General features: G+C 42.9%; 1 long non-coding RNA gene across 2 annotated transcripts; it reads left to right on the top strand.

Moving 5' to 3' along the window:
- The first annotated feature begins 355 nt into the window (after nt 1–355).
- On the top strand, nt 356–26150 carry LOC148754719 (uncharacterized). 2 transcript variants are annotated; one of them, XR_016019918.1, is made up of 4 exons: nt 356–487; nt 2325–2413; nt 23991–24559; nt 25109–26150. It is a non-coding gene; the product is annotated as an uncharacterized LOC148754719 (long non-coding RNA). The 2 variants fall into 2 exon arrangements; XR_016019917.1 differs by lacking the exon at nt 25109–26150 and having other exon boundaries at nt 23991–25102.

Below are 26150 nucleotides of genomic sequence, written 5' to 3'. Positions count from 1 at the left end.
TGACCCTGGGTGGTGAACACACAGTGGGATTTACAGATGATGTAATACAGAATTGTACACCTGAAATCTATCTAATTTTACTAATTTTCAACCCCAATAAATTAAAAAAAAAAAAACACTCAAAAAAAAAAAAACCGCAAACCCTAACCCTAAACCCAACATCTAAACCTACCCCTGAACTGTAAACTTTAACACTAACCCTAACCTTAGACATAAACCGTAAACTTTCACCCTATCCCTAACTTTAATCTCACGAGATCCGAAATCGAGCCCTGCGTGAGAGCCACGGACCATATTCACGCGAGACCCAGGAGAGCGAGAGACGCCAGGACGTTTACCCGCGACCGGAGGTGTAGTTCGTTTAGAGAGCTTTGCTCGGCTCGGTGTTTGCCGTGGAGACGCTGCTGCTCTGGGGACGGCATCCACTGCCTTCTGTACCTGCTTCTCTCAGTATTTCCCAGAGAAACGCTGGACGAGGGAAGAGAAGGTGAGGAGGAGCTTCCTGTGCTGCTGAGTCGCTGAAGGGGGTGTTGAGCCCCGGCGGACAGAGCGGAGGCCGGGCTGGGTGTGGAACCAGGGCTGGTGTTTGTTATGTGAAGCGAGACAGGGTTCAGGGTCATTGTTCTAGGAGCGGCTGTTTACTGTTTTCACTGCCATTCGTGTAGGTTTCATTTTAAGCTCCATTTTGCTTCCTTGATGTATGTGGTTTATGTCAATTCCACTGTGTTGCTTATGATTTTTTGTCTTTTCTCGAGTTACCTGGATAAGTCCTTTAAAGGTCCTGCTGTGTCTGCTGACACATTTCTAGTTACTCACGTCACCTGAGGCCCAGCGGCTGCTGATGGAGTCTTCACACATTGACTTTTAATAACACGGTGATTGCAACAGGGGTGAACAGCTTCACCTCCTTGAGTGAACTTGGATATGCATAGGGCTTGGACTCTAGTAAATGCATGTCTTTCTGCTTTCATGGTCCGGTTTTGACATTGTTGTGTAGAATTGTAATTTACTTTCCATTAATTTCAAAAGTGAACTTTCAATAGCATTACAGGTACTATGTCTGCACTCAAATTATGCAGCTGCATAGCTTGTGTTGGTACACAAAAGTTTTTAAAATTGAGGAAATAGCATTTGTCCATTATTTATTACTTCTGCTTTGGTGTCAGATTACAGAAACCATGGCCAAGTCCTAGGTCAGACATTCATCACGATGTTTTCTTTTAGCTTTCTGAATCTAATCTCATGCATGTGAGACTTCACTCTATCTCGAGTCAGTATTTTATGGTGTAAGTTAAGGGCACCATTTGATTCCTACACCTGGGGATACTCCATTGCCCATCACCGTTTTCTTTCCTCCTATGACAAATGACTCAAGATGGATGCATTGATTTTTGAGGTCTTCATTCGGTTGCATTCTATGTCTCTAGAAATGCATCACATTGTGATGTTTCTGTCACTGAGACTGGACATATGACCGTGACCATAGAAGACTATAATGGTGCAGAAAATCTATCACCTGGAGATGTCCTAGCTGTCCTAATGTACCACAAGGCATCATTCACGCGTTCCTGGTGATGCTTATATATAAATACTACAGTGTTGCCTGTCATCTAAAGAATGTACTTAATGTGAAAGTGCACATATTTGGAGTTAGCGATTTGGAGAGATGTGTGAAACGGGAAAAGTGATGGGAGAGTTGAAGTTCCAGGCCCCATATACATTCGTAGGACCTCACCCCTCCAGTATAGTAAATGTGTTACAGAAAATGATACAGTTAAATTACACAAGGGCAAATCGTGACCGGCTTCATGTAGGCTATTGAGTGGTCTGTGATCTTTCTGTGATGCTCCTGTAAAAACAGTGAACCAAATGCAGGGGGTAGAAAGCATTGGTTATTCTACTTTGTCTTCAAAAATGATGAGCTTTAGACATCAATATCTATGCATAGAATGGGTGCTTCTACTATTTTTCTTGGTAACTGTCGTGCACTTACAGTCTGGGCAATTCAATGGGGCTTTGACCTTACTGGGATAACTGATGTGCCCTTCAATAAGTGAAAAGTTTTTCATAATATATCATAGTCACATTTTTAACATAAAAGGTGGATCATCTGCAGCTTTAAGTCAAAAGGTAGAAAAAGGGGCATCTGCATTATAATGTTTTAGGTTCAGTAGTCTGCAGTTTGTACCATTCTCTAAACGCGTGAAGCTAATAAAAAATTCTCTTTGTATTTAACAAAGCAGACGTCAGTTTTACCTCTTAGCTCAGAGAATATCCAAACCTGTTTGGAGGGAACTTGGTAAAACTCTGTATCTACCCTGCAGGTACTACGTCTTCGAAGACGAGGTGGAACGTGCTTTTGTACCTGCTTTACTTCAGTATCTCTTCAGGAACTGTGGAAAAGAAGAAAAAGGTAAGGAGAATCTTCCTGTGTGTATAGTCTGCTGAGAGGTGGGGAAAAGCTTATCTGTTATCTGAAAACGAGGCATAGAAAGGAATTGGTGTGAAAAATCATGGTTTTTTTTGTGGTATCAGTAAGTATTCAGTGCTGATTTTTTTGCATGTGGCTGTCCAGTGTTAATAGTGCCGTTTATGTGAGTTCAGTCATGGGCTCCTTTATGCTCTATAATCTGTCTTTGGTTTTATGCCAATGCCACGCTGTTTTTGCTACTATACTTCGTGGTCTAGTGATCTGGAACACTGGAAATAAAAATCTGATTATGTCTACCGTATCCCAGGTCACCCACGTCACCCGAGGCACAGTGCCTACTGATACAGTCTCCCAACAGTGCCTCTAATTAGCTTCACCTCTTTGGGAGAGTTGGGTCTGCATAGGTCTTATCCCCTCTGACAGACTTGGATGTGTTCTGCTTTTCTGGCATAGTATTGAAGTGGTTGTTTCAAATAGATTACTATGCAGTTATTACAAAGTTATGGAAAACTTTCTATAGCACTAGAATCTTTCTGTGCTCAGATTTCAGGGTTCGGTCCCTAGTCGGGCTCTGCGTCTGATATCTGGGGTTCGAGACTGGTTGGGTCCAGCTTCAAGTCTGAGCCCATGTGTGTGGGATATGTACAGCTCTGGCTCCAAGGTTTGACGTCTGCAACCTAGTATCCGTGGTCCGGCATCACATGTGAGGCTCTGGCGGTTGGTGTCCAGCATCCGTGGTGTCTAGCTTGTGTTCTGGCTTTGAGACTGGCTCAAATTGGGGTCCGGTTCTACTCTGCGACATCCGATCGATGTCCCGGGGTCTGTTGTCCAGCGTTGGAAAAATGGTTAGGTACCCAGTACAGATTCGGGAACACAGGATGTGTGTCCCGAATCTAGCATTGGCAGCAGGTGTCTGTCAAACTATGATCGTTTACCATGATTCAATGTCAAAAGGAATCCCCAAATTGGGGTTGTGGTGAAGATGGAAATTGTATTCAGTGCAAATAGCTCTATTGTGATACAGCATTGCTGTGAGAATAGCAAAGCTGTGGAGCGGCTCAGTAGTGTTACAGCTCAATTATGGATCATCGGAGCCCTAAGTAGAAGAGACCCTGAGGTGAGTTCCCTCTCTGGCTAGACAATTCTGCTCTACGTTCCTCCATGACCTCCGGCGTTGTCTGGTCCTGTCTGCTTTGCCCCTGAGAGACATCGTTCATGTGCAGTGCACTGTGGGAGGCAGGCGGTTTCCTGCCAGCCTCTCCCTGAAGTGTGGTTTGTGTAAAAACCGTGTGTGAAAATGGCTGCTGGGCTACCTTTTTAACAATTTGAGGCGTTAGCCGGCCTTGACACTTAAGGAGATGTCTTCTTTCTCAGAGCTTACGTCTGTGTTCTTTTTGCATATGAGGGGCACGGGTAAATGCAACATGGCTGCCAGAGTCTCCTGAGAGCAATTAGGCAACAGAAACATAGCTGTCAGAATCTCGGGACAGCAGAGTTTCACACTAGAAACTTGTCCTCTGAAATATCCCAAGAGCACTTCCGTGTGAAAAATATGGCCACCAAAATCTCCCGAGAGCACTTTCGCTTGTAAAATATGGCGCTGAACTCTCGCGATAAATATGGCCGCCGAGATGTCCCGACAGCACTTTCGCGGAAAAACATGGCGCCGAAATCTCGCGATAAATATGGCCACCGAGATTTCCCGACAGCACTTTTGCGGGAAAACATGGCGCCGAAATCTCGCGATAAATATGGCCACCGAGATTTCCCGACAGCACTTTCGCGGGAAAACATGGCGCCGAAATCTCGCGATAAATATGGCCCCCGAGATTTCCCGACAGCACTTTCGCGGGAAAAGATGGCACCGAAACCTCGCGATAAATATGGCTGCTGAGATTTCCCGACAGCACTTCCGCATTAAAATATGGCTGCCGAAATCTCGCCACAAACACAGCCGCCGGTATCTCCCAACAGCACTTACGCGTGAAAAATATGGCCGCCAAAATCGCGCAAGAGCAGAGGTTCACGCGTGAAACATGGCCACTGGAGTCACGGGAGAACAGCAGTTTGCACAATAAACATGGTCGTGGGAATCTCATGAGAGCAGAGGGTCACACCAGAGCTGGGGACGCTAGAGAATCAGAAGAGAGGCCTCTGCCGTGACAGACGCCATGATGCCTTTCGTGTCCTGCAGTGGTATCTTCTGTGAGGGAACTGGTTTTTTCACTGTATCTATCCTGGACGCTCTCCGGCTGGGACACGACATGGGATTTCCTTCTGTACCTGCTTTACCTCTCTGTCTCCCCGGGAGGCACGAACGAGAGCCAAAGGTAAGGAGACTATGCCGACTCTGCGGTTCGCGGGAGGTGTGTTGGCCAGTGTTGGCCACTAGAGCGCCCAGCACTGAAAAGACATAGTAGTGAAAATTGTTGGTTTTATTTCTGGCGTAAAATAGCGTTCAGTGCTGTTGTTTTGCATACAGCTGTCCCATATTCCCAGTGTCGTTTCTGCTGCTTCAAATTTGGCTGGATTCTGCTCCACTGATCTCCGTGTTTGATTTTATGCCAATACCACCCTGTTTTGGTTAATATAGGTGGTTTTTGGAATAGTCATATGGAACACTGGAATTAGAAATCTTGCTGTCTCCCAAAGCCCAGATCATCCACGTTACCCAAGGCGCTAATACGGTCTCCCCACAGTGACTCTTACGCCAAGGGCGGTTAGCTTCACCTCTTTTGGAGAACTGGGTCTGCGTAGGGCTTGTGCTGTGTAATAAACTGGGATGTCTTTTCCACTATTTCGGTGTGGTGTTGACATGGTTGTTTAGAATTATTACTTTCCAGTGATTTCAAAACCATAGCCATTCTACTGTGTGTGAAAGGGGTATCGTATTGTGATTTCAATTTTCATTTACACGAGTAATAATGTTTAACATCTGTTTGAGTGTGTTTTTGCCCATTGGTGTTTTCTATGGGGAAGGGTGTGTTCAAGTCTATTGTCAGCCATAAAAAAATAAACTGATAAATACCCTAACTACAGAGATGAACTTTTGTGGTATAAGTGCCTGAAAATTAGTTCAGTTTTGTTTTACTGTAATGTAACTGTTGGGCATTAAGCTTTTGGTTGCTGAGGCACCAACTTTAAACCATCCATCTAAAATATACTTGCGCAGGTACACAGTCACAGAGAGAGCCAGGCTGCCTCACCCATAAACTTCCCCTTTAAAAAAGCCCAAGTTGACCTAAATTTCTGCCTGCTAGAGTGACCCGATAAAGAGTGAATCTCTGAAACCCAAGGTACTCCCAACATCTGCCCCTACAAAGGCAGAAACGCAGGTCTGCACATGCACTCCCTCTATACCCAGGACCTTACCGTGTGGCCAGGGACAGTCAGACCTTCCACGGGCCGTAAATTATAAACCTTGTTTTTTCCCCCCCTCATAGTTTCCTGATAGTTGTTGCTGAGGTCATTCTTACAATCATAATAATAATAAGGGCGGGTCCGGCCACATTGCTTCAGGTCAGGGAAATATCTACAGCGGCTCACGACAAGTGACAAGGACCCCAGGCATCCATAGGCAATAGCATCGTGACAGACCAGCTCAGACCAACGCAAAACAACCTTGACAGAACGCTAAATGACGGCCAGATAGAAAAGGCCACCGATAGAATGCTTCTCTTTATATGGGTTTATACAGATGTCCAGATTAAGTACACTCCTAAAAATACAAAGTAGAGTAATGGTACCTAGGGGATAGGGGAAGGAATGGAGTCACTGTGAATGGCGACAGGGTTTCATTTTGGAGTGATGATAATGTTCTGGAATTTCACAGTGGTGAGATTTGCACAACTGTGTGAATACTGGGGTCCCCTAGATCCATGTTTTCTCACTTTCCGTGGTCAACTTTGGTCCAAAATTATTACATGGAAAATTCCACTAAAAAAATTTTAAGTTTTAAAATGCAGTGTTCTGAGAAGCATGATGACATCCAGTAACATTACGTACTTTTTCACCCAGGATGTAAATCATGCCTTTCTCCAGCGTACACACGCTATATATTTTCCCTGCGTATTAGTCACCTGGGTTATCAGGTGGACTGCAGCGGTACTGCAGTGCTTTTGTTCCAGTGACCCTCGTTTTACTTAATTATGGCTCCAAAGTACAACAATAGTGATGCTGGCAATTCTGACACACCAAAGAAAAGCCATAAAGTTCTTCCTTTAAGTGAATGTATAGGTATGGTTCAGTACTATCTGAGGTTTCAGGCTTCCATTGGGGGTCTGTAAATGTATCATCCATAATTAAATGGGAACGATTATGCTGAAAGTGACACAATGATACACTTTAAAATGATGAATTGTATGGAATATAGATATTATACTTCACTAATGCTCCTAAAAAGAGAGCAATTTTTTAACCTCAAAGATTTTGAGTAATTTGATAGTTTTTCAACAGTCATCTCATCAAGATTTACAACATTTCCATTGCCCTGGAAGACAATCTTTTAAATGCCAGGCTTAATAGAAACTAGCTGGAGTCTCATTGTATCTTCTGCATTCAATCTGCATCTTGTACTTGTGGAAATACATTAAGGAAATATGGACACGCCCAAGTATGTAGTTGAAAAAGGACAGGTAGTTTAATATACTTATCCAGTAACTGTGGATATTGCTCTTAGACAGTAAAAACTGAACAAGGGATCATTTACTAGCAATGTACAGTCTGAGATCATACAGATGTTGACCTTAAACAAAAAGTCAACTAGATATTCCTTCGACAACCAAAAAAAAGGTTTATTTGGGGGAAAAGGGAGAATTCCCACCCAGGACATGCAGCCATGGACAGCCGTGCTGCCAGTCCCCAGCAGAAAAGCAGAGATTCTTTTCTAGGAGTTTGGAGAGCTGTGATAACCAAGGGGCTCTTCCTGTAGAGCTTTGCCATCCGTGTAGCAGTGAGAGCTCCCCCTACAGGCCCTCCCCATTCCAGTCTTGGGCGAGGGTCTGTATTTTTTTTACACAGGCAAACTTTTTTTGCTGTATTATATTACAATCCATTGGTCTACCGTGCCCTTTAAATCGTAGTTTCGTGCATGATTTTGTAACATTACGCACTGGTTATTTCAAAAAACTATGGGTTCGATGACCTATGCAGATCTCACGAATGTGAACACATTTCATTTTACATCAAATCATATTCATCACTATCATCAGTCTTAAGTACTTGGAAGCTGTGACATTCACAGTAGCAGATACAACTTTTCCAAAATTCTATTTTTCATTTGAAGCTTAGTTTTATATTGCCAAGAAACGCTGTTATTTATTTTGCATCAATTTCGTTTCATGCAAAGTTGAGCTTCCAAATCTAATGATCACACAAGTGCTCTTTCTGAAGACAATTTAAATACAAATTGTGGAATATTTGTTACATAAATATAAGACAGGTAATCAAAAGTTGAGATCGAATAAAATTATTTTTTAATGCTCCATTAAGGACATTCTGAAGTGAAATGTCACATTTCTTAAAACTGTGAATGTGGTCATGAAGAATAATAACATAGCTACTAATTAATCAACTCTAGTACCATTTGCTTGATGCATAATGAGTGGCAATACTTTTACCGACTATAGCTTTTGCAAATCCAGGGAAATAATATAAATAATCGCTGCAAATCCAACAAATGTCTTAAATTTGGGATTATCAGTGATAACTGTAACATTCTCTCAACTTTTCTGTCTGTGTGAAATTTTTCATAACAACACATTGGGGGAGAAATATAGTAGACAGCAGGACAGATGTGGACTATGATCTATTGTTTGCCAACTCCTGGTGAATTACGCTAGGCAAATACATCACTGTCTCGTTCTTACAGCATTACGGTGAGCCGTGGCAAGTAGTAGGTCAAAACACTTTTTATTGTTCTTCAAAGTGGTCTCGGTTATTTTCATTCCTTTGATCTTGCATGCACATGTTAGACTCTGATTACCCACTTCCACATATACCACCCTTTCTGTATATTGTGGTTTGTCTGTTAGGATGTATCTCTATGTGCCAAGCACGGTGTCTTCATTCTCCAATAACTACCCTCTCCCCTTCCTCTTTGCTAAAAGATGACTATGGCTTTACTTATTGGTTGTTGTTGATAAATGTACGACACCTCCCCATTTGTGATTCACTGGATGAAGGTTGATGTCTTCATTGATTCATTCAACACTTGAGAAATATTTCTCGAATGCCAGATATGAGCCTGCCACGATTATGAGGCACAGAAGATACATCGGTAACTAATATTCCTTGTGATAAATTCATTGAGGCAGGGGAACACATAATAAATTATGTAAATATTGATTTTTTTAAAGGTAACAAGTACTATGGAAAAAATAGAAAAAAACAACTAGAGGGGATTGGCAGTGCCAGTGGTGTAGGTGCAATTTTAAATAAAGCAGTGCCTTAATTTCCTAGGCCTGCTGTAACAACTACCACAGAGTGTGGGCTTAAAAACCAAACGTATTGTCTCATAGTTCTGGAGGCTATATGCCCAAAATCATGGTGTTGGTAGCATTGGTTCCTTCTGAGGGCTGTGAGCGAAATATGTGTTATAGGCCTGCCTCCTTCACTCGTAGACCTGTCTTCTATCTGTGTCTTCACATCATCTTTACTCTATGTGTATCTGTGTCCTCATTTCCCCTTTTTTTAAAAATAAGGACAACAGAGGTATTGGACTGGTGATCTAATGACCTCACTTTACCTTGATTACCTCTGTAAAGACCCTTTCTCCAAAAAAGGCCGTATTCTGGGCCTGGGGGATATAACTTCAAAGCATGAGTTTTGGGAGGACACAATTCAATGCTTAACACACAGTCAGGGTAGAATTCATTTATTTATAAGGTGATACACCCTAAATCTAATCTTTTTCCATAGGGCTGTGTGATTCAGGAAACTTTGCCACTAAAAATATCTAAAATGTAATTGCTGATGGACGTAACCAAAAGCGGTTGGTCTTTCAAACTGTTTGAAGCCCAAAATCTGTGGAATCTCTATTCCCTTGCCATCCATCTCTTAAATTCATCTCATTCTTGGGAGTAACTTGCCAACTGCAACCAATACCTGTTTTTATACACCATTACTTTGATATTACTTGATTCCTGTACAGCTGCTGAGACACTAGCAACATAGTTAGTTTGGAACTCGGCTAAGGACCAAGTTAACTAAATCAATTTCTTTCATTTCCTGCCATGTAACAGGAAAGCCAGTGCCATGGGTTTCATCAGTGTATGCTTAATGCAGGGATGAATGTTAAGATACATTGACACACACACCCCCCCATGTGCTTTGGACACTGTGATGCTGGGGTTTTTTAATTCGTCAGGGCTTTCCCATTCCTCTTAGTAAATTGCCAAGATCCTTAGCCAGACGTGAAGGCAGCAAGGAGTTTCATAAAATAGTTCAGCCTCTGGATTACGGAGCCAAAGTGATCTGGGTGTGAACCCTGGCCCCTACATTTCTTATTGTGCAACATGGCCCAGGTCACTTTGAGCTTATGAAGTGGAAGTTAATAATATGAACAGATTTACCGTGAAATTTAAATGAGATGGTGCGTGTAACTCACATGCCACATGATGTTTGAAACATAATTACTTTCTTCCCTTCAAATTCTAATTTCAATTTAGTAGCCATTGCATTTTAAGTTATTAGATCATCAACACAATGACAGAGGGAGACGGGACAGTATTCGAGGGAGCTCTGAGTGGTTTTTCAGAGAGAATTATTATTCTCCCAAGAGAGTAACGATGGTAGGGCATATTTACTTTTTCAGTTAGAATAGCCGATTTTATAAGATGCTATGCCATGTGCCAGGCATTATAGTATTGAGACCAGACACACACTAGCTAGTTATTTTTTAATTGAAGCTTCGCCATTACTAGCTATGTAAATTTGGGCAAATTACTTAAAAATTCCAAACTCTAGTTCACTTAACTAGAGGGGGGAGAATCTTATGTTCCTCGTACGGTTATAGATAGAAATAACGCAGTAAAGGGCTCAGCAGACGGGGCACCTCACAGTCAGGTGTCTGTAGTTTTTAAAATAAGCAATGATGAGTACAGCTTGTTGTGAGCATTCACTTGGAGCTGAAGATTTGTTTCCCAAAAATCCCTGTTTTTCTTAAAATCGGCTTTACTGAGGGTACAATTTACAGAGAGCAAACTGGGTCCATTTAAAGTGTTAGCAAATGAATAGTCACGGAACCACCACCATCAACAGACAGATCGCTCCCAGTGGTTCCATGGTGGTCCTGTTTGCAGTCCGTTGCTCGCCCACCCCAGCCGCAGGCAACCAGGGACTCATCTGTTGTCATTAGACATTATCTGTTTTAGAGTGGCGTATCCGGGAGTCACAGAGTGTGTACTCTTGTGTGTCTCACTTCTTTTACTTAGAATGCTTTTCACATTTAACCAAGCAGATGAGTGGTCATTAGTTTGCTATATTTTATTGCTGAGTAGAATTCCATTATATGGCTATACCCCAATTTGTTCATCCAGTCACATGTTGTGAATTATTATACGTGACATCTGTTCTTTACATGTACATAGGGTTTCAATTCGATAAATGGACTTGATGAATCATATAACTGTACGTTTAGCATTTTAAAGACATGCCAAACTGTTTTCCATACAGGCTGCACTATTTCATAATCCCGTCAGCCACGGATGAGGTTCGCTCCAGTACTCATCAATTATTACACTTTTTATCTTAGTTCTGTTACTGACTGTGAAGTACTAGCTCCTTGGCTTTTCATTTGCATTTCCGTAGTGACTAATGAATGCTGAGCCTCTTTACATGGGTTTAATGGACAGTCAGTCCTATGTATTCTTTTAAGTGAAGCATCTGGTAACATATTTTTATTGTGGTTTTTTTTGTTTGTTTGTTTTGTTTTTTTTGGTTTGTCTTACTACATAACTTATGAGTTATAAGGGAGACATTTTATACTTCTCACTGTACAGACCATCCTCATTTCGTTACATTTATCTAAGTGTCTCATGTTTTTGTATCACCCAGAAAGCACAGCTCATGATGGAAGTAAGGTTCGGTGGATTAGGAAAAGGCCTGATCTGAAGCCCAGAATGACTGCTGCTTTTACTGTAACCAAAGCAACTGGAAAACCAGGGGCTCACAAGGCGGTGGATCAGCCCAGGAATGTTAACAGTGTAAGGGGAGGTATTTCCAAACTTACAATATTTCCAAAAGCCGCACATATGACTTGTGCCAAGTAAGGCCAAGTCCCAGACATGCTGACCTCTCAAAGTTGGGGCTCAGTGCTACTCCTGTGAACGCAGCACAGCAGCTGGAGGGAGGGGAGGGCAGCAGGAGGCTGTCTTAGGTCTGGGTCAGATTTTGCTTCCAGAAAAGCATCTTGGGTGCCAGTGGGCCCAGAGGGGCTGGTGCTGAGTCTGCACATGTAGCAGCTGAATGAACTCAACCAAGGTTTGGCACACACAAAAGCCACCACCAAACAATGATGACCACAGACCAGCAGCAGAGTTGTGCCACATGAGTCTTGAGACCTTAGTCTCTGTGAATTAAATCCCATACTCAGGGAGAGAAGGACTAGAATCCAGGCCTTCTGAGAACCAGACTAGCCAGTAGTCTCATTGGAACTCGTGGGAGCTCATATATGTTACATATGAGAGAGAACAAGCTCCTGGATTGACCTGATTATTTCCCATGAAAACATACTACTGGGGTGGGGGGGCCTGGTTGGGCCCAAAGTCCAACCTCTCCTCTGATCACCAGCCTGCTCTCTTGTCAGTCACGGGGGGGGAAAAATATTTTATATTACTTAGCCCAGAGTGGCTCCTTTTCTAATCGTCACTTCTTCATGTGAGACTGCAGGAGTTCTGAGAGAGGGAACTCCAGCATTAGGCCTCTGGAACAGGTGCCATTAATAGTTCTGATGATGACACTTAGAACTCACATGAGTGAACATATTAAAAATAATGGTAAAACTTTTTTAAATAAAGTTGTACTTGAGACTTACTGCTATTAGACAAGACTAATATTTATACTCATATTTTCCCATCTATTGAGCAGATAGTGTACTGGATAGTGGAACTGGAATAGAAAAATACTGAGAAAATTGTGTGTATGCATTGTTCTCTTTTCTCGACTAGTAATTTAAACTTTGAGTCTAATCTTCTTCCTGGCATCACCTCAGAAAAACGTGGTCAGAGCGGGAAAAAATGCTTACAGACCCAGTTATACAGAAACTCTACAGCTAGGAGTATACTCTGAGGAACTGATATTAAATGTGTGGACAGTGTTAGAATATTCATTGCAGAGAAATAGTTGAAGTCAACCTAGATTTAACGGGAGGAAGTCTATAAATACGACATATACGTGAGATGGCATATACGCAACCATTTACAATCATGTTTACACAGAATATGTACGCAGTGGGACATAATCTTGATGTATGTGGAATTTCTTAAAAATGTAGTAACGGTCTTGGTTAAATTTCAAGGAACACAACACCTACCAAGACTAAATCACAAACAAATAGAAAATCTGAATAGACCTGTAACAAATAAGGAGATTGAATCCGTAATCAAAAACCAAGTAGAGTAGTGCATACAGAAAGGGCTTGGGGAAATGGGGAGAGGTCTACAAACAGAAGCTTTTATTGCAGAACACTTAGCAGAGTTGTGTCTATAGGTTTACCCACATTACTTAATGTCTGAATGACTAAATGAGTCTTTTCAACATCTGATTGGTAGAAAAGGGAATGGTGACGATGCTGAGGAGTCACCTTCCCAATGTCACAGGGGCTCCTGTGCCGGTTCATGCTCTTCTAAGTTTGCGGCACTTCAGTGTGTGAGCAACTTGGGGAAATAGGAATTTAATTGTTAAATGACCCGAATAGCTCCTTCTCCGTAGTAGACACACAGACGGTCAACAGGCACACTAAAATGTTACAGATCATTAGCCATGATGGAAATACAAATTAAAACCACAATGTGAAGCCCCTTCACATGAAACAGAATGGCTATAATTGAGAAAAATAAAACAAACGGCAGCAACAATGTGGAGAAATTAGAACCCTTAAATATTCCTTCTGAACATGCAAAATGGTGGCCTGAGTGCACTATAGTTGAGAATTTCTAACCCATAAAAAAATTCCCCTGTGGTACAAGTCCACTTCGAGAAGTAGACCCCCCAAAATTGAAAACAGATGTTCAAACAAACACTGATACATGAATCCACGGCAGCGCTGTTCACAACAGCAGAGGCCTAAACAATCCAATGTCCATCTTAATCAGCAGTGAAAATTAAGTAAATAATTGTGCAGCCACTCCAGGATTCTTTAGATTAATATAATTATGAACATATTAATAATTTCTAGAAACGTATCCCCATAGCACACACAGACTTTTAATGTACCACATGGCATGTTTACTAATACACCAATGTATTTAGTTCCTCTACAATAAATACCCAAAAAGTTGATAAATCTATCTTCAGTAATCAGTGTTTCATTATTTTCTCCTATTATGGAAGTAATCTAGACATTAAATACATATCCATCATTAATTTAGATAACAAAACTGTTAAGTTTCAAATTACCAAAGACACGTAGAAAACCTTTTCAAAGCTTATGTACAATATAATTATCGCTGAAAAGTTTACATAAATATCTTTTATTTCCATTGTATCTATCTTACATACTAGTTAAAAATTAAAGATGTCAAAAGCAGTTATTACCGAAGCTATTTTCTGGACACATTTTGTAACACAGATAACAAATTTATTTTTAGAAACCCAGTTAAAATATATATTTTTTATGCTAATGACTTTCACAGATATGACTATGTGATAAACCCAAACTAAAACCATCTGTAATATCAAATATTTCACCACATCATCTGATCCTGAAAAGCATTTGGGTCAGTTTGTATTTTATTTCTTAATTTATATAAGCATTTGATTTGTTCAAACCAATCAAATATTACACTAGTAACACCATCCACAGATACAAAACATTTTACCACACACAAAACAAACTGGTTTCACATAGAGATCACAAATTAACAGAATTAGTAATAACTTAGAGAACGCACAAGGTGGTTTACAAGAAAACAGCTGGCAGTCACAAGAGCTCTGTAATACAATTTAAATGTAGAAGTTTTTCCCATTCCACGATCCATCGTCTATCCCTGGACAGTGAGGACTAAATAGTAAAACACACCAACCAGCCTCCTTACAGCTCAGGCCAGGAAGCCAGAGGCCCCTACACACGGAATATAGAGGAAGCAGCCCTCCCAGAGCCAAAGGGTCACCCCCAAAGACAGTCGGAGAAAGTACAGACCTTCGTCACCCAGGAGGTCAGGATGGAGGTGTGGACAGGGTGTCTCCGGTCTCCCACAAAATGTGAGGCACCTCCAGCCCCAACCCACTAAATCGTGGTCCCCGGGAGGTGCTACTAGACTGGGATCTGTCCAGCTCTAACGGGTGAGAAAGGCAGGGGGGACAGATGCCCCTTATGGGCAGAGGCCCCTCAGGACACACTCCCCTGGGAGCTGGCACAGCCAGGCAGAGGCGCACTGGGAACCCCAGCTTATCTCACTGGCCACCAGGTGCAATGGAGTAAGTGCACCTGGCCGATGGTGGGGACGCCGGTCTGGACAGAACCGCTTAACTCCCCAGCCTGTGGGGCCGGCTCCAACGACAGGCTTACGGGAGCCTGTGCCTGTGTTCCGTCCCCGTGGTAGTGACTTCTTAGGACAAACGACATGCAAGACACAGATACAAGAAAAAACGAACACCTCTGGGAGGAAAGAATATAGAGTCTCTAGGTGCAAGAAGTTAGCTGCAGAAATATTTTTTTCTGACGATCTAAATTCAGAAAAGAGACAAAAGCCTCGCACCCCTTCTAACTTCTACCCAACCCCACAGACAGAGACCAGGAATTATGATACATGCGCACCTAGAATTCACATCACCATGAAATTTCCAAATACAGCGAGCAGAAATCAGGTAAATATGACATTTCGACAAGGGTGGGAGTGGACTCTTAGATTTCAGATGTAAAAATGGGAGATTTACAGGTAATTCAGGAAAAGCTGAACACACGTGGCAGGTACATTTGGTGAGGCTCATGCATGGAGTCTTCCTGTCTACTGCTGAGGGGATTGTGCTCAGGGTTTTATTTGTGCTTCACAGTCTTTAAGGAGGCAGGAAAAGGGGAGTCAGGCTGGAAGAGGGAGGCTTGTATTGTTAAAAATGCCCCTTTTGCAATTTATTTTCCTCGGCTCGGCTCTCTGGCCTCAGACAGTTGTGGGCTGTGTTTACATTTCTGATCTGCTCGGCAGAGGACCTGGGGGAGATGCTGAGACTCTAATTTTTATCAGACTGAAAAAGCCGCCTCAATTTTGGTCAAGTTCCTGATCAGTTATTACATTCCTTAAAACTTGTTCCAACATACCAATTCTCGTAATATTAGATCGAAATACAGTTTTTAAAAATTTGCACATCTCTTGATTTTCCCTTCTGCTTTTTTTAAACCTGATGTTGACATTAGCATTTTTAAGACCCAACAAGCTGAAGAACTAATTCAAAAGTTAAATCTCCTTGAATTCGTTTGTATTAAACATGTGGTCTTCCTCTAGGTTCCAATAAAACAGCTGTTTGCCATGAAAATTCTCCAACGCAGTTTCAAAATTTGAAGTTTTTCCAATTCAAAGCAACTGTGGTATGACCATTGATGATAGGATTTTAATAGCTCCTAAAACCAAAAAGCCCTTTTACTAGCTTAACCAAGGAAGCCAAAGGCTTTCTGTCCCTTGGTATTTTCTTTCTTTTTTTTTTTATTAGAGTTTATAGGAGTGACAATTTTCAGTACAGTTACATAGGGTTCAGGTGTACAATTCTGTATTACATCATTTATAAATCACATTGTGTGTTCACCACCAAGAGTCAGTTCTCCTTCCATCACCATATATTTGATCCCCTTTACCCTCATCTACCACCCCCCTCTCCCCTTGGTATTTTCTTTCGATTACAAACGGCACAAGACACAGACACAGAAAAAAATTACCACTTCTGAGAGGAAAGGATCAATAAAGAAAACCTGAGTCGCTACTCCCAAGAAGCCAGCTTCACAAACATTTTTTCTTGCCAATCTACATGTAGAAAAGAGAAAACGGACACGCAGCACTTCTAAATTCTCCCCAACCCCACAGAAATAGACCAGGAAACATGACAGGGTGAACAAAAACACCGCTTACCTCTGCCTGCAGATGAGATGTCCATGAGCTCCCAGCTGCAGAGGTTTCCAGGCGCTGTAATCCAGCCAGTAATTCTCCTCCCAGGCTCCCCAATACTGTGGAGCTTTAACAAAATTCTTTTGCTCTCATCTTGTGTGTTAGAGGAGATCAGGTCCTTGTATCTATCACCACAGAAAGGCATTCCAGGACGTAGGAACAATGCATCATGAGCAAAGGCAAGCAGGCCAAGGATTTACTAAAAGAAAGAAAATATATTCCCAATATGCAGGAGTGCACAAGACCACAAGGAGAGTGACTGCACCGGAACAAAGAAAAGTTAGGATTATATCTGAATGAGGGCGGGAAATATTCAAGGGTGGAGTCACAGGTGATCTATGGGCGTTTCTAGGGCGTTCCCAGGGCCTGTCTTTGTTGATGCCTCCTTTCCACCCGGAGGAGGGATTCCCTTATAGTAACTGTGAAAGAGGTGGAGAATTTTCCCGCCTGTAATGCTAATACTGTCATAGCCAATTACAATTAGCTGTAGCTGTAGCATTTCTTAAGAATTTTCCCTGCCTGGAATTCTGATAGGTTATAATCCCTCACAATTAGCTGTAGCTGCACTTTCTCTTAGGAATGATTGCATTTGTTTTCTTTGTTTCCTCTCACATCTTCCTTCCTTTCCTCCCCCATCTCCCTGTGGCCCTGTGCTCTCTGCCTATGGTAATAAGTTTTTCTACCTGAGCTAATCATAAAATTAATACAATCAGATTAAGATAAAATAGAATTTTAACATATGCGCATGGGGAATTCACATACGTCTAAAAATTCCAAAGGCAGCGAGGTCAGATTGGGTGCTTGGCAGGTAATTTAGGGAGAGTGGCACACTCTCAGGAGGTAAATTGTTGGTAGTCAACCCAGAACATAATGGGACATGGGGGAAGGGTGGTCAGCAGGCTCCCTGGGCGTCTTCCCGCCTTATGCTAAGGAGTTTATGCCAAGGGTCCCTCCCTAAACCAGGTCTTTCCATCTGAATCGCTTAGACAGGAAGGGGGGGGGGGGGGTCAAAGGCTGTTTTAGAGTCTTTTGTTCCCTAACAAGGAGCTTAAAGTCAGTGTGCACAAAGATAAAACTTTTGGTCCTCTTCATTCCCACCTTTGTAACTTTAATACAAGTTTCACAGCCAGAAGTTAAATTGGTAGATTGTTCCATATTTCATTGATCTAATCATTCCATCTGGAGAATAAGTTAATTTAGTTAAATTGTTGGATCTTATTTCATGATGCAGTGATGTAGATACAATACCAAACTTCACCTTTTAGTAACTACCCTGCTTTGGTGACTTGCTTAGGTGGAGGGAAGGAACAAACTGTCTTCTACCCTCAAGGTTTCTCCTGGCTGCTCTAATCATGAAACAGACATGAGACAGATTAGCCAAGAGAAAATAAGCCGATTTAATACATACACATGGGAACCCCGCACACAGGAGAGAGTGAGAGACCCCACATACAGGAGAGGTAGGGAGATAGAAAGGGAACGTGTGTAGCTAACACATGCCAAGCTAGGGGTGAAGTAAGGTCCCTTGGGGGCTTGAAAGTGTCACTGCAGAGGGTCACTGCAGAGGGGTGACAAGAGGAAATGTTTCATAAATATCTTGAACCTAGTCAGACAGACAGATGTTGAGACACTAAAGGAGGTCCGACAGGGGCAGAAATAGACAAAGAATGTTGGGTGTGGGGTGCTGAGCTGCTACCAGCCCAAGGTCGCTTGTGTGCGTGACCTGTGGGTTTGGGATCTCTCGGGGTGTCCTTTGCTGCCTCTGCACTGTTTTCCCAGTTCTTCCATATATGCCTTTAGGCCTCCACAAGACTGAAGTTCCCACACCAGGCTGGCACTCTAGACCTGAGAGTGGCCCCAGCCTTGGATGAGACCCCTTATGCCAGGGAAAAGCTGAGGGACTGTACCCCAACCCACCGGACAGGTCCAGCTACCACAGCTGTGCAGGGGGGAGCCTGTTCCAGCAAAGCTGCCCCAGGAGCCTGGTGTTCAGCTCCCCCTGCAGATGCTGCACCTGGAGTGGAGTCCCCAAGGCCCCTTCAGCCCCAGTGCACAGGCCAAACCCTGGGATCCCACCACAGCCTGCCTCCCCTGCCAGGAATGCTAATAGTGTTTTAACCCACTCCAATTAGCTGTAGCTGCACCATTTCTTAGGAATAATCTCATCTCCTCTCTTTTCCTTGTTTTGCCTCACATCTTCATTCCTTTCCTCCCCTCTCTCCCTGAGGCACTGTTCGCTCTGCCTATGGTAACAACTTCTTCTAGCTGAGCTAATCATCAAATGAACAAAATGAGATTAATGACATACATCAAATTTTAATATATGTGCATGAGGAATTCACATACTCGTGAAGATTGGGTGCTTTGCAGGTAATTTAGGAAGAGTGGCACACTCATGGAAGGTAAATTGTTGCAACTCAGAAAATAATGGGATACGGGGGAAGGGTGGTCAGCAGTATCCACTGGGTGTCTTCCCGCCTTATGCTAAGGAGTTTACGCCAAGTTTCCCTTCCTAAACCAGGTTTTTCCATCTGAATCTCTTAGGCAAGAAATGGGGGTGGGGTGGGTCAAAGGTTCTTTCTGAGTCTTGTTTCTTAACAACCAGCTTTAAATCAATGGTCCCAAAGGCAAGTTTGAGTCCTCTTCTTACCCACCTTTGAAACTTTATGAGTTTCACATCTAGAAGTTAAATTGGTAAATTGTTCTATATTTCATTTATCTAATCACTCAGTCCCAATGATGGAGGAATATTTTCCTGTGATTCCCCAATTAATGTAGATGATGTTGGATCTGCCGGCAGTTTCTGGGTGTAGGCCGGGATCGTGTCTCGTGAGACCCAAGAATGGAAACACGGACCCAGGAGAGATAGAGAGTTTTAAAAAGAGGATAGTTTATTGCAAGCAAAGAGTCAGAGCTCCCGAGCAGGAGGGGGTCCCGAATGGGGGTGGCCCCGTGACGGAGGCAAAAGCCCTTACTTTTATATCTTCCCTTGCCTGTTTGGGAAAGGGGAGCTGTTTGAAGAAGGGAACTGGCACCTTCTAATGCCTTCTAATCTAATTTCTCTACCATGTTTGTGCTGCTTGCCCATCCTAAAGGAATTAGGAAAGTAATCCACTTTTATGTATCAGATCTGTTCCGTTTGTCAGGCCAAAAAGAATTTTATGATTAATCTAAAGGCCTTGTTATATTACGTCCTGGAGCAAAGGAGTGATTTCAAAACCTGGAGTTTTAGGATTATGGCTGTCTTTTGTTTATTCCACCAGGGGCCTCCCTGTCTACCTAGGGATGCTAGCTAACATGTATCACTAATAAGTTAGTTTATAAAGTAATTGTTGAATCTTATTTTATGATGCAGTGATATAGATCTACTCCCAAATCTCACCTTTTGTTAACTATCTGATTACTTGCTTATGTGAAGGAGGAAGAAACTTTCCTCTACCATCAAGTTCCTTTTGGCTGCTCTGATAATCACATAGACATAAGACAGATAAGCAAGAGAAAATAAGCAGATTTAATACCACACAGAGGAGAGACTCAGAGACCCCGCGTACAGGAAAGGTGGGCAGATAGAAATGGTAAATAAGGCATCCGGAGCTAGGGATGAGATAAGGTTCCTTAGGGGCTTCATAGTGTCACTGCAGGGGGGTGTGACAGAGCAGATGTTTCATGACTATCTTTTTAACGTAGTCAAAGAGATGCTGACAGAGACCGAAGGAGAAGGTCAGACAGGGACAGAAATAGAAGCACGGTGTAGGGTGTGGGGTGCCGAGCTGCTGCCAGCCCACAGTTGCCGACTGAGTGCGTGGCCTGTGGATTTGGGATCTCTTGGGGTGTCCTTGGCTGACTCTGCACTGTTTTCCCAAGTCTTTCATATATGCCTTTAGGCTCCTGCTTCCCCAGCTGTCCCAGGGGGCTGCAGTCTGGACCCTGCAGGACTCTCTCTAGTCTCTCTGAAACATGGCCCGATTGGGACACCACAAAAGAGGCCTCACCTCTCCCTGTCCTAGAGCTTAACAGATGACCAACCCACTCCCGGAGGTTTGGGCTTGGAATGTCCCGTTCCTGAGCTTAGGAGATCCCCCTGTCCCAGTTACATGCTTTAGATAATTACCCTGAAACTTACGCTTGCTTACTAGTCACAGTGCCCTGTGCTCGCCGATTACAATCTTTAAGGCCTAGCATTCTTTCCAGTCTCTGCTCCTGGGTTGGTGAACACGTTGGAGAGCCACGTCGCCAAAGGGAAGCCTGCATGCAGACCCCCGGAACCATCACAGCTTCTGGAGGAACGCCCAGATTTCCCCATAAATATCCCAGGCTGGTCTGAGAATGTTATGGCAGTTTTTGGAGGTGTTAACCCGCTGCCTTCTCAAACCACCGGTGCTCTGATAATAAATGCTTATTCTTTGACCCAACTCCTGTGTCGGTCTATTGGCTGAGCGATGCAGGCAGCACGAGCCCCGGACTCGTTTGCCTCCGGTTTCAGTTTCTGGCGACCCAGATGGGACAGCCTCGGGGCTCCTCCGGTAAGTCTCGGCTTGCGGAGGGTCTCGGGGGCTGCCTGGGACTGGGCAGATTCCTTGGTGCAGGACCGACCTCTGCCGAGATATTTTGCTTGTGGAGGTGGGGTTTGTGCCAGGGCCTGCCCGTCATGGACGCCCTTTCTGCACATTTGGGATAGAATAAGCGTTGGCTCTGTTTCCTGCCTCTAATTTCTGGTTTGGAAATCGGGGTGGCTCTGGCATGCGCAGCCAGAGGACTTTACACTCAACATCTGCGGCTCCTCTTTGAGGGCCATCTGGGGGTCATACTGACCCATTGGCGTCAATAAGTGAGGTTGCAACATCCAGCAAGGCATAATACCCCACCAGTAAGGGGCTCTGGTTGCAGGCTTCCTCTGGTCTTGGAAGCACGCCTATGGTCGGCACTGTGAAAGCCATCACGCTCGGTTTCAGTCTTTGGGCATTGGGTGGCCTTAGGGCCACACTTGGTTTTCGGTATTCGCTCACAAGCTGATTGTCTGATGGTCAACGGACCATGTATATGGATTAAGACGATGTCGCATCCCAATTTGGTGCCTGGCCAGGTTTTGGTTTTGGTATTCGGATCCAAAGTTAGTTTTTCTGGTTTTTGTCTGTCTGATTCAGGAAATACTTGGATCTGTCTGTGTGTGTGTGTGTATGCGTGTGTGTGTGTGTGTGTGTGTGAGTGTATATCAAGTGTAGCTGTATGTGTTCAACCTCAAACATGGGATCTAAGGTTTCAATCCCAGCTGGGAGCCCATTGGGTATAATATTAGGACATTCGCAAAAGTACAGCTATAAGCCATTGACCAAAAAGAAATTAATGTTCTATTACAGCGCTGTTTGGCCAATGTATACATTAGATTCTGGAGAATGCTGGTTGCTCGATACTTCATTAAATTACACTATTTTGCAACTGGAATTGTTCTGTTAGAGATCTGAAAAACGGGGTGAAATTTCTTATGTATGCCTTTATGATAGACTCTGAAAAGAATGGAACTAAACTGATAGTTCAGCAAAAAGGGGACTCCACCCATCTCCTAATCCACTCATGAACAGGAATGCTGAGGCTGAGGTAAGGGAAGCAAAAAAAGACACTTTTAAAACCAAGTGGCTAATTCTCAAGCCAGACCTCCCACCCTTTGTTCCAGCATCTTTGAAATTTTAAGGGTAACTGTAAGATCTTAGAACCTCTCTGCAATTGTTAATGATTCTGTTCATATGTATATTATCTGTGATATGTGTGTTTGTACGTTTTATATATAATGTTTTTGCCTCCAGATGTATTGCCAGTTTGTAATTGATTGGCTTAAAAAAAAGATTAAGCACTTATAAATTTAAATACTAAAAACTAACTAGAGTACTTGATACTAAAATATTTGATAATAAGACTAGTTTAACTTTTAGTTAGATATGGTTTTGTGGTTTTTTTTTAGGTTAACATTAAATACGGTATCTTTTGCCTGGGTTTACAAAAATAAATTCATGTTATCTCAGTCACAAAATTTGTCCAAAAATAGCTTGGGTAATAATTACCTTTGAAATCTCCTAAACTTAACAACTAATAAAATGTTAACAGATAAAACTTTTCAGTAGTAATAGTGTGCATGCTTGGACGAGGTTTCTCAGCATCTGTTGGTAACTTCAGATTTCAGTTTTAGGCGACTGGTTGGCTCAGTGGTTGGAGTGCAGTGCTCATAGCAACAAGGTCGCTGGTTTGATTCCCCCGTGGGCCAGGGAGCTGCGTCCTCCACAACTGGATTGAAAGCAGTGACTTGACCTGGAGCTGAGCTGCGCCCTCCACAACTACATTGAAAATGACTTGACTTGCAGCGATGGGTCTTGAAAAAAAACACTGTTCTCCAATATTCCTCAACTGGAAAAAAAAACAGAACAAACAAAAAAAAACACCTATAAATAAAAAGATTTCAGTTTTACTAACTTGTGTTAAATGATAAAAAGTACTGAATATGTAGGTATTTCTAAATAACAAAATGCTGAAATATTAATTATCGGATGAGTCTGAGTTCACCTATTTTTTGGTGTCTTGTCACAGGATATCTGAAAGCTAACTTACGATGTCAGTAAATGTGTTTTTTAATTTCCTTTAAAATACAATTTTTAAAAATTGGTAGATATATTGCTAACAAAAACCTATACTTCTAAAGGTTGCAAAATGTGTTTATGGATTTGCTAATGGAAATGTTGAATACTTGCTTTTAGTTGTCAGTAAAAATTAAGGCTCTGAAGGTTATGGATCTTCATTAATATGTAAGGAAATGATGTATGTTTCCAAAAAATGCATAAGGTATAAAAATATATTTTTGAAGGAAAAGAAAGGAGTTTGTCCTAAGTATGATTATTTCTGAATAAGTGAGAGGACACAAACCAAGAGGGACTGGGAAAATTATAGAAGGTTTGTGAAGAAAAATCTTGAAGACATTTTATATATGGTTAAACTAAATGTGACTTAAATAAATTTAAGTATCAAAAGTAAGACAGTACAAAATTAGTTAAGTTTTCTCTCTCTGCTAAATAAAACAAAGTTTGTTAGACTAGTGGTGTGCTACTGATATTATAGAAAAGTTTTCTGTCTGAAAAGCGAAGATTTTCTGTCATCAAAATAATTTTATGTTTATATTGTCTTAATTAGATCTTCAATTACTCAGGAAAATTAAATCTAAGAACTGACTTTTGCTAATAGTTATGCAAACTTGTGTATTTCAGGACTGCTGGAGTTCACGTGTTCTCCTCGGTGTCACATGTAGGCCAATATAAGGAAGCTTGTTTTCCTAACCTGGCAAGGTAATACAATGGTTCTGGTCCACTGTTACATTCCTGATAGAGGCTCACATCCTAAAAGAAGGACAGGGGATTTGTTTATTTGTCTTTAACAACCACGACAAGGAAAAGGAGGAAAGAAAGGAACACTGACACTGTAGATGAGGCCAGAGGCAGGCCACATTTTTGGCTGCAGTTAATAGACAGGCCAAGGCCAGGGCCACCTCAGGGCCACCCCGGCAGCCCCAGAAAGAAAAAGGAGCCTGCTTTGGACGTGGAAGCCCAGGCCACTGAGGTAAGGCGTGCTAGAATCCTGCAAAGCAGCCATGCCCAATGTGCAAACTGAAGGGCACTGGAGGAGGGATTGTCCGCTGTTCTGAAGGAAGCAGGGACCAACTCCTTCCTTACAAATGGCTGTAATTGACTGAGGAACCTAAAGTGCCCAGTGGCTCCCAAGAAGAAACAGCTCATGCTCATCACAGAGGAGGAAATGCGGGTGACCCTTGACGTGGCAGGTAAGCCTGTTAATTCCCTGGTTGATATGGGAGCCATTTACTCTGTCTTGACTGCTCACTCTAGACCCATTTCTTCCTCTAAAATCTGCTTGGTTATAAAGATAAAAACAGCCCCTAGACTTGGGCTCATTTTACTCAGCCTGTTCCTTACCAATGGTCTATACCTGAGAGAAAATATAAAATGAACGAATCAGACTTAAAAAGGGCTCTGGAAGTTTTCTGAGCAGACCTCTAGGCCTGCCCGTTGCTTTAGATTGTGACCTCAATTCTTTTATGTCCTGTGTTAACTTGGGAGAGGTTCAGCAGACGCTTAGGAAATATGGGGGACCAGTACCTCCCCCAGGCCAACCCCTCTACATATTGTAGCCCCAGAAAGCCAGGAGGCCAAATACTACTGAAAGCCTGGAAGGGGAGGAGTCTCTAACAGATCAGTTAGCTCAGAAATGAAAGGGACCCTTTGCAGTTTTCCCAAGCCCCACAGCTGTTGTTGAGCTTCAGGGAGTCAGTGGCTGGGTCCACTTCCCTTGAATCAAACCTGTTTCATTTCAGTCTCCACAGGACGCCCCCAGAAGGAAGACTGTCACTCCTGTCCTGTGAGCCGGCTGAAGACCTTCAGCTCCTCTTCAAACAGACAAGTTTGTGTCGTCTGAAACACAGCAGTTTCATCTCCAGGTGGCCATCTGCCAGGCACGGCCATCATCCCTCCTGAGGATGACAAGCCAGGCCAGTAGCCACTTAATAACCAGAGGACCTTTCCTCTGTAGTCCCCTCCCCGCTAGAACTGAACAGCAGAGAACTCTCTGTTAGCCAGAGGCAAGGACTACGCCCTCTCAGCAGGAAGTAGCGAGAGACCTTGTCACCCGTATCCCTGGATTTAAAAATCGTCTTTGTAATACAGTTATTTGTTTCTAATCTAACCTTACCGATTTTATATAAATAAAATGAACATAAGATGGGGAAATTTAAACCTGGGCCAGGTTGGAACCACCATGAAATAGGCCTCGCCTCTCCCTGCTCTAGAGCTTAACAATTGACCGATCCCCCCTCCCTGCGGTTTGGGCTTGAAATGTCCTGCTCCAATTCCTGAGCTTAGGATGCCCGGTTCCCTGCTTTACATAATTACCCTGAAACTTGTGTGCCTGTACTTACTGATCACAATCTTTTATGGCCTAGCATTCCTTCCAGGTTACTCTCATCACTGCCCCTGGTTGGTGACCACATTGGAGAACAACATAGCAAGAAGGAAGGCTCCATGCAGACCCCTGGAACCATCAGGTGGCCTCTGGAAGAACGCAGAGGTTTCCCCTTAAATATGCCAGGCTGGTCTGAGAATGTTATGGCAGTTTTTGGAGGTGTTAACCGGCTGCCTTCTCAGACCACCGGAGCTCTGATCATAAACGCTTATTCTATGACCCAGCTCCTAGTAGGTCTAATGGCTGAGCAGTGCAGGCAGCACGAGCCCGGAACTCGTTTGGCCTCCCTGTGGTCTTTCCATACCCAACCTTTCAGCTCTCAGACCTGGGTTACTTTTGGTCTGGCCCTCCTGGGCTGCCTCTTTTACAAGCAAAATAAACCTTTGGTTTGCACCCCA

Source organism: Rhinolophus sinicus, chromosome 18, assembly GCF_057876585.1.
Source record: "Rhinolophus sinicus isolate RSI-liver-muscle chromosome 18, RSI-T2T, whole genome shotgun sequence".
Classification (NCBI taxonomy): domain Eukaryota; kingdom Metazoa; phylum Chordata; class Mammalia; order Chiroptera; family Rhinolophidae; genus Rhinolophus; species Rhinolophus sinicus.
The sequence above is the reverse complement of the archived record's forward strand: the minus strand, read 5'-3'. Positions and strand labels throughout refer to the sequence as shown.